This window comes from Thamnophis sirtalis, unplaced genomic scaffold, assembly GCF_051295495.1.
Source record: "Thamnophis sirtalis isolate CommonGarterSnake01/CBP01778 unplaced genomic scaffold, rThaSir2_p1.2 scaffold_6, whole genome shotgun sequence".
Classification (NCBI taxonomy): Eukaryota; Metazoa; Chordata; class Lepidosauria; order Squamata; family Natricidae; genus Thamnophis; species Thamnophis sirtalis.
Window position 1 is genome coordinate 69,955,017 of NW_028261386.1, and position 13,624 is coordinate 69,968,640.

Below are 13,624 nucleotides of genomic sequence, written 5' to 3' on the forward strand. Positions count from 1 at the left end.
AGAGTTGTTGGCTGTTCTGTGTTGATTGATTCGCCCAATCCTATTGTTTGTGCAACAGCAGGAATGCAGTCTACAGTCTGAAGACACATGATGTGACAGAATTAGACTGATTCGTACTTAGATAGATAAACACTTGGGAAGGATATATAAGTTACATTGAGCACCATGAAGGAAAGGTGAACTATGAATTAAATGTTTATGTTTGAAGTAACTGTTATCTGAGCCCAATTAAAAAGAATGGGCCATTTTCATTCTTGTGTAGTCTACATTTTTAATGCTAGAATCCTCATGTTCTTCCAAATATATGGAGATAAAAGATTCATAATAATTTTAAAAAAGGAGTAGCATCAGAGACACGGGCATTGGATACAGGGCTCTGACAGACCCATTTATCACAAGAAAGAAATAATTTCATTTACATCTGTGAACAACTGGAAATTTGAAACACATTTCCAAATTATACCAGCTTCACATATTACAACATACATTAAGTGGAGTTTTTCTAGTGTTTTAGTTCTCAGAATAAAATGCAAGATTTTGCAACCTGCCTTGTCCCACACTACCCTTTTCAGAGCACCAGATATAATATCTCTTCCTCATCTTCCTAATAATTCATAGGAACAGGTTGGTGTTTGCTCATCAAAAACATGCAGAGGTCTCAGCTGCAGTTGTGGATGTTTATGCCATGAGACTTCAAAGCTGAAGCCTAGTTAGAATTTGCTGTGCACTTTTCCTTGGACAATCAGGACAGCGGGAACAAGTTCTGACAACAATTCAGCTTCCTGTAGACTTTGCGTAGAAGTAGGGTGACCAGATGACCCGATTTCAGCGGGACAGTCACGATTTATAACAATTTTTCCCGCGTCCCTCCGCCTTTTAAAAAAGTCCCGATTTTTTTCTCGCTTCATGTTGAAAGCCCAGTGGATTTGCTTAAGAAATCCTAACCGGGGCAAGACAAAAGACACCCTGTCTAATCCCTCTCTCTCTCTGTCTCAGTACTTTCATTGAAGATATTAAAATGTTAAAGCAACAAAACGGACCTCCCCCCCCCCACCGCGCCGCTTTTTTACCTTATTTTATAAGAAAAAAATGAACTAGTACCATAGAGCTGCAGGAAATGGCTAGAGAGGTCGCCAGTGTTACTTCCTGGATTTTCTGGAGGGGAGGGGCATGGAGGTTGGAGGACTCCAAGATGGTGGGAAAGTTTCTTTGAAAAATATTGAGTTTCTGTCTGCTGGTAAGTGTGCTGGGTTTTTTTCTTTTATTTTTTAATGCATTTTAAAATAATGTAGGTTTTTAAAAATGTACAGCTGCTATTTTTTTATTCAAAACAATATGTGATGTGCCATGGAAAAATCATTTTAAAAAACCTTGAAATAACAAAAGGGTTTTTTTAGGGTATTTTCCTGATCAAAACTATAATTGTTTCTGCATGACACCCTTAATCACAAATAGCCAACTACACTTCATTCTAAATAGTTTTATTTCCTTTATTGTATGTGATTACTCAAGTCCAAAAACTGAGTTAATTGGATAAACTCAGCTCCACAATTTACTAAATATACAGTTACAGGAATTTCATGTATAGTATGCTGTCTCTTAGGGTTTATTGAACATAGGAGAATAATATGAGAGGGATTTGATGTAAAATAAGCTCTTTTAATAAATTCAAAATCAACGCAGCAGACAAGATGTGGGAGTGAACATAATACACACTTTAACAATATTTTGTTTTCTTTTAGCCATCAAATACTGCAGCAAGTGTGTCAGTAATAATAGCAAGACAGGCATAGGATTTTCCAGCCAGGTTAATTTTACTTTTTTATGGTTTTGATGTTGTATTTAATTTTATCTGTATTAGAAACTTATGAAGGCTGTGCAACATTTTGAGGTGATATAGAGTATGTAAAGGCATGAATACAGTAGAACCTCTGGTCACAACCATAATTCGTTCCATAACATTGGTCGCAAACTGATTTGGTCATGAATCAAACCTAATTTTGGAAATTTGGCGCTTACAAAAAAATGGTGCAGAAGGGGAAATCAGCAGCGGGGAGAATGTGAATATTTTGGTCAGAAGCGTTCGTGACCAGAGGCTCTACTGTATAACATCTTCACTTAAGACTTAAGATTCACTTAAGATATAACATCTTCACTTAAGATTCACTTAAGAACTGTGGCAAGAAAGGTGGTATAGTGACCAAAGTTACAATGGCATTGAAAAAAGTGACTGATCACCATTTTCACACTTAGCGACCATTTTCACACTTAGCGACCGTTGCAGCATCCTCATGGTCACGTGATCAAAATTCGGATGTTTGGCAACAGTTACAATTTATATTTGTAAATTGTAGTTATGTTGAAATAAAAAAAACATTACAATGCTATTTTTGCGTTGTATGAAATTTTTTGTTGCTCCGTATAAAATTTTTAATCAACCCCCCCCCCCCCGGTCAAAGGTGTCCCTCTTTACCAATCTGAAAATCTGGTCACCTTACGTAGAAGGCCAGATTCGTCTTGCCCAAGCAACGTAGAAGTGAGTACTACAATGACCCTCTTTTTCATACACAAGCACCACTCAATTATGTCTCCCTCATAAATCTGATGACAACACTTCCCAGGAATGTCACAACCCTACAGTTTGATTGTACATCATGCCAGAATGTGAAATATGTTAAAGCTACTTCATATGCCAAAACAAGTAATTATTTTTCTGAGGAGATTTTATAATAATCAAAAATACACTATAAGAATTAAATCCGTAGAAAAGAGTAGTTCAGAGCTGAGAAGGAAATAAAATTTCTCACAACTACTTCGTGTGCAGTATATAGCTAGTACGTTATAGGTATGGCAAGGAATGGGGAAAGAATATAGTTCGTAATTAACATTGGAGACTGAAATCAGAAATGGTTTGAGTTATGCAGATGCAGTTGTTAAAATAAATATGCTAAGTGAAACATCTGTGTTCATGTTAAACACTAAGAAAACAATGATAATATCACATTTCTTGCTTTGTGAATTTATAGCTGACAGTGAAAAAGCAAAGGTTGTAGGTATTTTTCTTTGATTGAAGATTAAAGACCAAATGTGCCATAGAAACAGAACAAAGGTTCCACTAGAAAAATTGTTGTGACAAATTTAGGCAAACTATGATGGTTAAATACATTTCAACTATAAGAAAAATCAGAATTGTTAATGAAATGGTCTTTCCAGTGTGCCTAAGGATTTTTGTGAAATCTGGACCATGAGAAATACTGAGAGCAAATCAGATGCCTCTGAATTAAGCCATGCCTTTGATGCCTTTCATTATTAAGCTAAGGCTATGATAAATTGTGAGAATATCAATAAATCGACCATAGATCAAATAAAGGCTGACTGATCCCTTGTGGCAATGATCCACAAGTAGAAACACCCTTTGGGCATATGATAGTTGAAACAGGTGATGGATTAGAAAAAATGATTATGCTTGGCAAAGGTAAGATAGGATCAAAAAGATTACGGGAATGACATGATAAATCAAGATAGAAAGCATTTATCAAACTTTTGCCAGAGTCAACCCAGGTTAATGGTAGCAAACACAGTAAACTGCAGATGTTCATATCAATGGTTTGGATTTTTTCATGGGTTATTAAAATATGGTTGGAACACTGATGCTTTAAGATTGCTTGGGGCAAATCAAAAACTGCACTGGGAATCCCCAATTCCCTATACAGAAACCCCAGATAATTTCCCTGACAAATTAGATGTTTTTAAATTCTGGTTAATGAAAGAAGAACCTTGAATGGCTTTTGGCTTTGATTTTACTGGCAAATAGTGATACTCCAGCCTTTGTTGTGTCCTGCTTTGACTTCCAAGTCTACCTTGATATAAAATAATTTAAGAGTTCATCTTCCTATTTTATACATAGCTCCTGTTTTTCACAAAACCCATTGGAGTATCTTATTTCAGAGAGTTTTGATATTCAAATTCAAAATCTCTCAAGTATCTCTACACCTGAACAAATTGTATTGACAGAGCTTAAAATGGACTAATAAAGAAAATTCTGCCTGGCAGAACATGATTGCTTGTATGGCTCTCCATTATGATGGGTCATTTAAAAATCTGCACTTATCTCGCTCTATCTGATAAGTGACAAAACGTTCCAAATACCCTACACATATATACAAATGCACACCCAATACACATACAGATACACTGTGGTCAAAATCCCCGGTAAGAACTTTAGTAGAAGGTTTACCAGTCAGATAATGGGCAGCATGTTAACACACTGACAATAATCAATTTAAGAAGCAGGCTTCAGTTCAACCATCTGAATTTTTAATTTCACCAGGGAATATATTGCAAATTAAGTATCTGACATACAGTCCATTTGGAACCACAATTCAGTTTACCAAAATAGAAAGTAATTTTCTCTTAGCAACTCAATATGATTGCACATAATGAGAAAAAGACAAGCACAGCAACAAGCACAAGCACATTCACCAAGGACAATATGTCAAATATTCCTACATTTGGTGGTTCGGTTTAATTAAAATCCAAATCCTACATCGTATCCAAAACTTTGGTTCTCCCAGGGTGTTAACCATCACCACCTCCTCCTCCTTTTTATCATAAGAAAATAATTTTAGAATGTTTTGCAGCGCAGAAAACCATTCCAGAATGTCATGTATAAAATTATATGGTTATCTATTGGATGTATTATACCTTCCTGAGAAGTAATTTGTCTTAAAATTCAATCCAAATTTAATTAATACAGAGCTAACGTTCCATTTAATGCATGATCCTGAGTTGAACCCTGCTGCTCTACATAAAAGAAATAAGCAATTATAAAATGAAATGACCTTGAGAATAAGCATTATATTATCATATAATATATTATTTTAATTTACTGTGTAAGAGTAAGGATTATGAACAACTTGGACAATACTTCAACTGTCCTTGACAAACTAATTCCTACCCAACAATTACTAACCATCTAACCTACTTCCAAAAATTACCTCATAAAAGTTACATGGGTGACACCCTCATGCAATTTTTGTAAATCTGAGAAAATTTTAAAAATAGCTTGCCAAGCAGTTTATTTGTTTCTTGAGAGAGAGAAAATCCTAAAACTCCCCTTGAACTAATTTCTTCAAAAATAACTTTTTTTCTAGGTCTTCTGTTGTGAATGTTCATTATTCATTTTCTCTTCTCCATTACAAAGACAAATTCTCTTCTCTTTATATCCTCAGAAGATACTTAGCAAATAAATTACCGTTCTTACACAACAGCACCTCTGAAAAGGGAAGCATTCTTCTTCTATAATGCTTTGCACTTACTGTATATGAGTTAGTCATGGAGGTGCCTCTGCTACCAAACTTTGTTAACTTTGCCTTGGAATCCTCAAGGATTCAGAAAAGAGTTGAGAACTTCACCCCACCCAATAATTTTACAATTTTAATCATCTCTGTCCAACAGGAGCCAACAATTGCATACAGCACCAGACTGTTAATTGGTAAAATGTAAGGAGTAAAGCTTTCATCTTACCTATTTAACTTGAAATAGAAAGCTCAAATAATATTGAGACAACTGTTTTTCTCAAGGCAGGATTGCTAAACCTTGGATTTTATCTATTGAGCATTAAATGAATTTTCTGTCCAGGTCCTGACTTTGCCTAGAATTACAGTCCTTGGTCTTGCTTGTACTGGTGCCTTATATGAGAGACACCTGTCACAATGGAGCACAACAACTCCACATGTTCATTTTGACTCTTGTAGTCTTCCCTCTGGTCTTTTGTCAGGCTTCAAGCTTTGATTTCCTATCAAAATATTTCTGCACAGTAAAATTTAATTTTTATATGTTCCATGACTTGAATGAGATCAAACTGATTCCATACTGCTTTTATCTTTTGCTTTGAATCCAAAATGGAATTTGATTTGTGAGTTGCTTCCTTATCATCTTTCATGAGTTTCTTCCTCATTTTTCAAAGTTACTTCACATATATCAAAACTTTTATTTTCTTATTAAGTAGTGCAAGTGCATAAAATATTTCTATATTAGCCAATCAGCTATTTAAGACAATAAGTTACAAAACATCGTTTTGTATAGCATTTGGAGTAGTCTCTCTCAATAGTCCTGCATGATTGGGATATCAATAAGCCTCCATTGCAGCATCTCCCATGCTTGTTAGCCTTTCCTATGAACCTTGAGAAAGAAAGGCCACTCTGCAGCAAGTTTTGCTCTACTTTGTTTCCAGGATGCTTCCAAGGGACGCACCAAAATCAAAAATTCAATTGTAGCCAAAAAGTAACTATCCTTGTTCTAGCCTTAGATGCAATCTTTATTAAATCCGCCTATAAATCCAGTGGTTTGTAGGTTTGTAGGTTTATTGGGATTTATATGCCGCCCTTTTCCCTGAGGGGACTCAGGGCGGCTTACAACCACAGGGGAGGGGGGTGCAAGGTCAAAAACAAAACAATATGTGCACAAAGAAAAAATAATAAAACACAACTTTCATTCAGCAATCAAACGCTCGGGCGGGTAATTGGAAACCTATCCCCAGGCCTGCTGGGAGAGCCAGATCTTGAGGGCTGCGCGGAAGGTCTGGATAGTGGTGAGGGTACGGATCTCCATGGGGAGCTCGTTCCACAGGGTCGGGGCAGCAACAGAAAAGGCTCTCAGTGCACAGGGACATGGTGGCTCAGTAACTAAGACGCTGACCTTGTTGATCAGAAAGATCAGCAGTTCGGTGGTTTGAATTCCTAGCACCGTGTAACAGGGTGAGCTCCCATTGCTTGTCCCAGCTTCTGCCAACTTAACAGTTCAAAAGCACATAAAAATGCAAATAGAAAAATAGGAACCACTTTTGGTGGGAAGGTAACAGCGTTCCGTGTGCCTTCGGCATTTAGTCATGCCAGCCACACAACCACAGAAACATCCTCAGACAGCGCTGGCTCTTCGGTTTTGAAACAGAGATGAGCACCTCACCCTAGAGTCAGGAATGACTAGCACATATGTGTGAGGAGAACTTTTACCCTTACCTTTTTAAATCCAGTGCTGTGGGAAGCTGGAGCTTGCTTATTTAGGTATCTTTCAGACTTAGAGAAAGAATCAAACAGAAATCTATGAACATCGCAATGACCTTTTTGTCTCAGAGGATACATCTGTCATGACAGCAAGGAATATGGAGACAATGCAGAAGATTTTTCCATTATATTCTCTGCATAGCCAAAAGCTTTTCAGAGCTGATGGTTTCATTGCAAACTAGCATCTCATTTATTTATTTGTTTGTTTATGTTTAAACATTTTTGATAGTAGCAAGTTAAAGAAAGTAGCATGTTACAGAATGATCATAGAAAGATATAAATTATAAATGAGAATATGGGTTCCCTAAGGTTATACTGTAGATTTGGACATCTGGACAAGAAAGACATAGAAGGGATAAGTTTATTACTTGTAAGATCATAAGCAACATTAACCTCACTGCTATTTCAATGATTGTTCAGCTCAAAATATGTTGCCCATCAAGAGTACTGAATTATCATTACCAGTTATGATTCCTAGATCTTTCACCTTTTGTTCCTGTCCCACCCCTTTCACTTGAGTTTCATGTGCAACAGCTAATTATTTATTTAAAGCACATGTAATAAAGCAACAGCTAATTATTTGTTTTTCCTTGCACACAAAAGATAGCAGCAGTTGTTTGTGGTTGCTTGTTTGCAATCCTCTCTTTCAAGCCTGTTTGTATGCAGTTATTCAAAAAGTGCAATGCAAGAACAGAAGCCTTATGAAAGCTCGTGCTACACCTTCAAACATTCCAGATCATTTTCCATGTCTTGCCTACCTTTATAATGGAAAGATCAATATCAAGAAATTCATTTAGCATCACCTTTTAACAACCCCTACCACTGAAAGCCAGCTCAGCAGATTAATTAGTGGGATTGAATCTATGTTCTGCTGCATAAAGCCTTTTCCCATGAAATCTCTTAGCTTCACAGGTAAGAGGGAAGTGATATTATTCATTATTCACATTAATTATTCAAGTGTCTACTTTGCCTTCTGTACAGAAATCTGGAAATTATAGAATGAAGAAAAACCAACACAATATTCATACAAAATATGAATTTTTCTCCTAAGCCATGTAGATGTTTTGTGAATTCTTTCTACTTACCCTTCTGATGTCCCATGGTATTAGCTTCAGTTGTTTATTGGCAAATAGCAGATATTAGTTTATACAGAGATTAACAAAATCTGTTCTTTCTATCAGATACTTTAAGGCAAGCCTGCACATCATGCCGACCAAGAACCAGATCACAGATAATCAGTCATGCTTTATCTAACACCCAGCTACCATCATCCCCAACTCAGCTATTCTCTCCATCCCCATCAATGTAGTCCTACATATGTATATAGCAAAAAAAAAATCAATGTTGGTCAAATTTCTCATGCAACTTCACATAAGGCTAATACAAAGAAGGATCTGGCAAATCGCAAATCACAAAAGCTCATTTCAGAACGCAGCAGTACTATCAAGTGAAAAACTGGAAAGTCAGCTTGATAAGATGAACTTTGAAATCAGCACAGATAATTTTACAGCCTTCTTCTGAGAGAATATTCACATTTTGCCTGGATCATTTTATCACAAATGGCTAAATCAAAATCCCCAGTAAACCTTTTTCTTTTTATAATGCATTTAATTTTTCAATTAATCTGCTTTTGAATATCTTACATATTTTATTCTAATTATAATACACTGCTTTTTCTAGATTTCAGTTTTTCATTTTATTTACTTTAATAAATATTTTGAAGGATTCTGATTTTTTGGGTGTTTAAAGTCTGGGGTAAATGTTTAATATACAAATGCAAAAAGGGTTTTAAATAAAATAAAAACACAATAATCATAGATTCTTCTATGGATAAGAAACATATTTTTTTTCAGCTTCATGTAAATACCTCATATGAAAAAGGCATGCTTCTTAAAAAGAACGCCTAGCACTGCAAGTTTTTAAAAATGGTTCTGTTACTTCTTTCTGACCATAATGAATTCCTGCTTGTAAGATGAAATATAGAAGTGAGAAAGTAGAGGTCCCACAGAAAATGCTGTCTGGATCACCACTTCCAACCTGAGACTAAGGCAGATTTAATGTACAATAAAGGCCTCATCTTGAACACTCAATTTTCTCAGTGTCAGTCCTATATAAACTTATTTGGGAACAAATACTTACTGAATATGGTAGAATTAACTTCTATCTTAGAATGAAGTGGATCAGACTGTTAATCACCCACTTGAATATGACTATTCAACCAAGTGATATTTTGTTATGAAACTATCTAAACAAATTAAATTATTAATCAGATAAGATGATGGAGATTTCATAAAGTATCTGTCTGACTTAGAGACTTTCTGGCACATTTTCCACTGAAGATACAAAGGAGTCTATTGAGAGAGACTTTTTAATTCCAGAGGAACAGTGTAGGCATTATCATCAAAATGAAAGCCTTTTGACTCTTAAAGGAACTATGAATGAAACTGAAAGAACAGCACAGAAAAGAAGCTTAAAATGAGCTGTACAGACTCCACTCTTTGAAGAATTCTTCACTCCATAAGCATAGTTCGCATGACTACCCAAAGAGGAAGATATAAAAATTCAAATGTTTCAGGACATTTTCAAAAGATATTGGCCTTCAATTTGTGATAGCTGTGTCAAAGGTTTTTTTTTTAAATAAAAATGTAATTATGTTTTCCAAATTAGCATAACATATGGTTATTTCTGCTTCCTGCACTGAGACACACTAAATAAATGTTCAAGAGTCATAAAAACAGAAAATTTAATCTAAGAATTAAAACTGGAGAGTTCAGTGTAAATCTAAGGTTGGAATGCCCTCTGTTGGATTGAGACAATACTACTAGCAGAAATACAGAACAACCTGTAGTCCTCAGCTTAATTTTGTAAGGTGCTTAGCCCAACTTTATCCAATGGAGGAAGCCCACTGAGACAAAATATAGGTAGCAAAGAGGAAAAAAATATCTTCCTTGCTAGCTTAAGGCAAGGAATGTATGTCTTCTAGGAGTAAGCAATTCATATATGATGTTTGGAATTTGTATCCATCATATCAGAATTCTAAATATTTACAAGGGTTTGTTGCTAGCTGAAAAGTAAGATAGCCACTCAGTCAATAAAACTGTATTTCAACACTGAAACTATTGTACCTTCTTTTTGAGACAAAGGAAGAGTGGAGAAGAAAAATCAACCTATTCTCATGATTTTTGCTGATCAACATTCAGTACTATAGATGGAGACAATCATCTGTAAAAGATCAGAAAGAGTTCCTAGGTTTATCCACAATGGGTCAAGGCCTGTCCTCCATTATTCCATAGTGCAGAAACATAATGATGGAAAAGAAAGGCAGATTCCTATGGACGTTGGAAAAAAGAATTTTGTGGCATTAAAAGTAGGTTGATTATTCAGAAAAGTTGTGGGCCTCTTTTGCTGCACATATTCAAATGGAAGCAGGATGTTCTGCTCCGAGTAGGGAACCAAATCCCATGGTGGTCAACCCTGAACTGTGGCCGTTTTCTTTTTGGTAGTTTTCTCTAGGGAGGTTTCTCGTTTTATTGCTTTAGGGCTGACACCGCTTGGAGAGAAGGGGCCGGGGAGGGGGGTGTAGAGATAGCTGGGGTGTTGTAGCCTAAATAAAGTTCTTTCACCTGGGAATCAAGGAGGTTGGTGCAGATGTTCGAAAGGTGGAGACAGATCATATAGCAATTGGACTGTATGCTGATTGGACCATGTGACTGGAAATACTGGGGGAAAGTGACAAAGTTTTGCTTTTAATTGGGTGTAAAACCGGCGGGAACTTAGCCGATTTTCCACCAGGAATATGCCAATTCGATATTTCCCAATAAAATGTTCTTTGAGGAATTTGCCTGCCTCGGACTTCTTATTGAATGGGATGTATTACTTGGAACCTTGACAATGGCATACAATGGACCCTTCCAAATTTTATTCTATTGACTGCTTAATCTGAGTCTAAAATAAAAAAGAACAGAAATACCAGCACTATTTTACAGCTACTCAGCAATCCCTTTCAGAAAACTCTGTGGGAAACTGGTGAATCCTATTCCACTTTTTGTGATGGACATACTGTTTTGTAACAAGATCCAATCTGTATCAATCACCAGGGCCACAGGTTTAGTCTTCCGAACTTTCGGACTCATGCTCACATGTGAGAGAGAAGTTCCCTGAGGATGGCTTCCAGCATGAGTCCAAAAGCTCAGAAGACTAAACCTGGGTGACCAACACAGATTGGATCCTGCAACATTATCCAGGGACACATATATTTGCCTTAATTCATGATACTGCTTTGTAATTTAATTTTTATTCCTTCCAACTAGACAATAGGGGGAGGGAAATATCCCATAAGGCAATCAATTAACACATATTTAGTACCTAAAACAAATAAATGAACTTCTTATTTTTTTTAAAAAAAAGCAAAGAACAATATAAATCAATTCTTGATTACCTCAACAAGGAATTTGCAATTATCAATAGAGCTGGCCTCTGCAAGACCAAAGTCCTAGTCCAGTGGTTCCCAAACTTGGCAACTTTAAGACTTGTGGACTTCAACTCCCAGAATTCTCCAGCCAGCTCTGCTTGAAGTCCACAAGTCTTAAAGTTGCCAAGTTTGGGGACCACTGTCCTAGTCAACTGCATTGTGTACTTTCCCACTCAGGTCAAATGCCTTTCCCAGTAAAGGATGGATTCAAACTGTATTATACCATTGAAACAGTTTTTATGGACATATTTTTCTCTAAAGGCGAGAATTTGTCCCTGTGTTCCAGATAAGTATTATTGACATGGCAGAAGAGATATAATTATAAGCAGATCCTATGGCAAAAGTACACTGACTACATCTGAAATGGTATCTGTATATTTTCCTCAAGGCCAGCTGACTTGTTTAGCTTGACCCAAGATCAAAGTTGATCCATGACTCATATCTTGCACTTTCTTTTTCTTTAAGCAAACCGTTTCATGACTGTTATGAAGACAACGGAAGTGGATAGGGGAAAGTATTTTAGTTCCCTCAAGTGTGCTACTTCCCCCATTTAAATCACAGCTCTCTCCAAGTTGAAGTCAGCTTTACAGAAGAAAAGATAGAGATAGCTAAAAAATACTTTTCTGTCTTTCTAAATTCTTGATGCCCCTCTGAATAGTAAGGCTAATTTTCTGTTGTATGATTCTTATTATGCCATTAGCCAATTATTATTTTTTCTTGTTGCCAATTTAAGTTAAAAAAGAGATTGAAAGGTTCAGTTATCAGAATGAACAAATTCGTCCAGGCCAGCTTTTCATGCATCTTGATGTTAATGGGTTGGCTGCACTGGATTCAGGAAGGCATAAATTCATAAATTCATTATGCTGTGGGAAAAATGTTCACATGATCTCTGTGCCATATAAGAGGAAGAGGGGAGGAGAAAGAGGATGTTAAAGAAAGGTCCTCGCTCCTTAAGCTTTCCACTATTTACCTGGCATGAAAGTGACTCTCCTTATTGTTTACCATACATTCCTGGGCACCAATTACTATCATTTTTTCATAAAAGGGAAAGCGATGGGTATCGCTAGAACGGACTTAATCCTGGATGAATTGGTGCAGAATACAATGTCTGTTTTGTTAGGGATGGACAAAGCATTTCCTTTCCTAAGGTTGTCCCTTGATCTCTGCCAGGGTCCTATAAAATACTCTTAAAATCTTTTAAATGCTGCAATCCAACAGGTGGGAACACTTCCAGCGGCTCTTGTTTATTTTTCCTCCAACCTCCTTTCGCCTGTGGTTCACGCCAGGCAGGGTTGTATTGGTGCCGCTCTTCTAGCCACAGAGAGGCGGGAGGTGGCGGTGGAGGGGAAAGTCAGCCCCCGGAGGAGCCCCCAGAGGAGAACGACGGAAAAGTTACCGTGGCAAAACAAAAGTTATCTCAGCTTTTCCTCTAGCCTCCGTTACCACGGAGGGAGGCGTCTCCTTTTCAGCTATTCACACAGACCCAGGAGAAACAGAGGCGGCGCTGTGCCCATGGGAGGCGCTAGCAGAGGGTCCGGGAAGGCAGCGGGGTCGCCGGGACAGGAGGCGATTTTCTTTCCCATGCACACCTGGCGTGGCTCAGGGGGAAGCGAGGCAACCTGGTTCCCTTCACCTCAGGAAATCCCAAATCCTCACCTGGGTTGAATCAGCCCCGTCCCGCCGAGCTGGGGCGCGCTGGAACTTCTTTTCCGGCTCCGCAGATGTTGTGCAGCTGGCGCGCTCCAGCCATCCCAGGCTCGGCCGCTGCTTCTTCCCCGCCCCTGGACAACCACTCGCATCCGCTGGAGCCGACGGGGCGGCAGCCAAAGGCTGGGTGGAGGCCGCGCCATCCAATGTGCCTCAGCGTTGGCTGGAGAGGAAGAGCCCTTTCCGCTCGCGGCTGCTCCCCGAGCTTGCCGCTTTTTCTTTCTCTCGCCCGGTCCCCGGGGTCTCGGAGGTTTTAACAGTTAATAAGTCTCTTTTTGCTGGAGGCGGCTGCTCCTGTTGAGTTTCTGGCTGTCCTAGGACTGACGATTCATTCCGGTCCTCAGCATCACAGATTAATATTTGGTACATCATCACATCACAG

The 13,624-nt window shown here is 37.8% G+C and overlaps 1 protein-coding gene across 1 annotated transcript in view; it reads right to left on the reverse strand.

Moving 5' to 3' along the window:
- DISC1 (DISC1 scaffold protein) overlaps window positions 1-13,310 on the reverse strand; it is a 166,173-nt gene extending 152,863 nt beyond the window's left edge. The window contains exon 1 of the mRNA XM_087718096.1: window positions 13,192-13,310. The gene's annotated coding sequence lies outside the window, so the exon portion shown is untranslated. The remainder of the gene's footprint in view (window positions 1-13,191) is intronic.
- Window positions 13,311-13,624: the final 314 nt, after the last annotated feature.